This window comes from Temnothorax curvispinosus, unplaced genomic scaffold, assembly GCF_003070985.1.
Source record: "Temnothorax curvispinosus isolate PA1 unplaced genomic scaffold, ASM307098v1 QBEX01014116.1, whole genome shotgun sequence".
Lineage (NCBI taxonomy): Eukaryota > Metazoa > Arthropoda > Insecta > Hymenoptera > Formicidae > Temnothorax > Temnothorax curvispinosus.
The window spans coordinates 1-2537 of NW_020223896.1; the positions used below are offsets into that span (position 1 = coordinate 1).

Genomic DNA, 2537 nt, shown 5'->3' on the forward strand with positions numbered 1-2537 from the left:
ACTGAAATGATTTATCTACATAGTAATCAAGAAATTGTAAAAATAAAACAAGACCACATTTATTATTGTCATATTTTAACGTGGATAATAATATATTTGAATTTTAATTATAAGAACAATTCTTTTTAAACCTTAAAACAGGACACACACTTTGTAGAAAATAACAATAAGGAATTGCATTGCTTGATTCGGTCATCTGTAACCGTAGAAGTAAAAATGGAACAACACAATTGGTCGAAACCTTACTGTTACGTTCTACAAAAAGTATGTGTACCCTGCTGAAAAAACAGCGATTAAATGCATTTTACATATTTTTAATAAAATGTATAAATCTTTAAAAATGAAAAAAAAATATTTCTATAAAAATATTTCTCTATAAAAATATTTTATTTATTTCAAGATTATTTTATACAAACAAATATTTAAAAAGATATATATGTATCTAAATATATGCTAAACTTTTATTTTTACATAATAAATACTACATATTACAAGTATATATAAAATAATAAAAAAAAATAAAAATAAGAAAAACTATATGTATCAAATTATAGAGAAATATATAAAATTATGTATAAGCTATTATATAATTATATATAATTTTATACGACTCCTCTATATATAACTTTATATAATATTAGCTGACTCCTACATATATCATGTAATATAACATACAAGGTGGCCCATGATTCAAGATCCATACATTAAGAGTATATTATTAAAGTTACTTAAAACAGTACAAAATTACTTTTTTCAAAAAAGGTAAAAAAAGATGCCAAGTACACGCAATATATTTTGTAAATTCAAAAATCCAACCTAAGTTGTAACTTTATTTCTCCTTTACAAAATTATATTACCTAACTCAACTCAAGTGACATGCATTTCAAAAGAGATGTAAAATTTTTAAATTAAATTGCACCAATTGCAAAGAGAATATGTATATTGCTTTGAAAAATAATTGTTGTGCAACTACTTCTACAAAATAAAACCTAAGTGATACCTTTGTATTCCTATACAATAAGGATCTTCCTATTCCAACCCAAGTGGTAATAGCTTCTTAATTCTCCTTAACAAATTTTTAATATTACAAAGAATCATTTTAATCACAAAGAATTAAAAAAGTAACAGTACAAAATAAAAATATTTAATTAAAAAAAATAAATGTTTTTTATAAGAAAACAGCGCTGCTTTTTTACTCCTGTCACATTCTTCCCTAAATTATATTTATTGTTTTTTTATTCAATCAAAAATCTTATTACTAATGTTTAAATTTTGAAGTCTAGCAGCGCCAAGTTTTCTTACAAGAAAAATGTATTTATTTTATTTTATTTTAATTAAATATGTTTATTTTGTACTGTTACTTCTTTAATTCTTTGAGATTAAAATGATTCTTTGTAATATTAAAAATTTGTTAAGGAGAATTAAGAAACTATTACCAAATGTAATTTAAAAAAGGTAATTATGAAAGAGAAGGGCTTCCTCACTGATTTGACTGAAATTTCACAATTTTGTGTATTTTATTAGTGCGTAAAACATGAAACTGTAAGTTAAAAATGTCACTCTCAATTAGGAAAAAAGCTATTAAGTACTAAAATTGATAGCTGCGTTGCTAGAATGTCTATCGTACTAACATAATGTAGATGTATCATACATGATCATGGGTAGTGACGTAAAAGTGCATGAAATTATAGTAATAATACAGTATAACGGCAACCCGCCCTATAATAGACTGGCGCCTTACTTTAATTATGTTTATTATTTAACTTTATATTTATTTTACTTTGTATTTATATAGACTTTTCAATATACCAATTATTTTCTGCTTTAAAACAGAAAATAATTGGTATAACAATATGATTAAAAGAGATAATAGAAATAAAGAAAAAAGGCTTTTTTAAAGCAGAAAATAATTGGTATATTAAGAGTTTATATAAATACAAAGTCAAATAATAGCACACAATTAAAGTAAAGTAAGGCGCCAGACTATTATGAGAAGTTGCTGTTATACTGTACTATTACTATAACTCCACTCTTACATCATTACGGATGATCATGTGAATGTAACAGACATCCTAACCATGCAACAATCAATTTCAGTATTTAATACCGCTTTTCCTAAAAAATTGAGAACAACAGTTTTAACTTACAGATTTATGTTTTACGCACCAAAATACACAAAATTATAAAGTTTTAGCCAAATCGGTAAGGAAGTCTATCTCCTTTATAATTACCTTAAAAAATAATTATGTTAATGTTATATATAATATTCCCAAACAATAATTTAATTATAATTATATTGCATAATCTTACCTTGTTAAAAACTTCATTACCAAAAAGTTTGCCATACTCCAAAGTAAAATCTCAATATAACAGAGTTCAAAAAGTTAGTATCTAAATATAGAGAATCGTGTATGCGCTCAATCACGAAAAAATCCATTATCCGCCAGCCTTCAAATATCTGCAGAAAAAATTCTCTGATGACTGACAATGAAATATAAAAATTCGAGGTAGTTTGCATTATAAATATAAACTGGTTT

The 2537-nt window shown here is 24.4% G+C and overlaps 1 long non-coding RNA gene across 1 annotated transcript in view; it reads right to left on the minus strand.

Moving 5' to 3' along the window:
* Window positions 1-127: 127 nt before the first annotated feature.
* Window positions 128-2537, minus strand: part of LOC112464343 — a 4359-nt gene continuing 1949 nt past the window's right edge. The window contains exons 2-3 of the long non-coding RNA XR_003041909.1: window positions 2311-2458; window positions 128-278 (exon numbers count right to left, since the gene is read on the minus strand). This is a non-coding gene — a long non-coding RNA (uncharacterized LOC112464343). The remainder of the gene's footprint in view (window positions 279-2310; window positions 2459-2537) is intronic.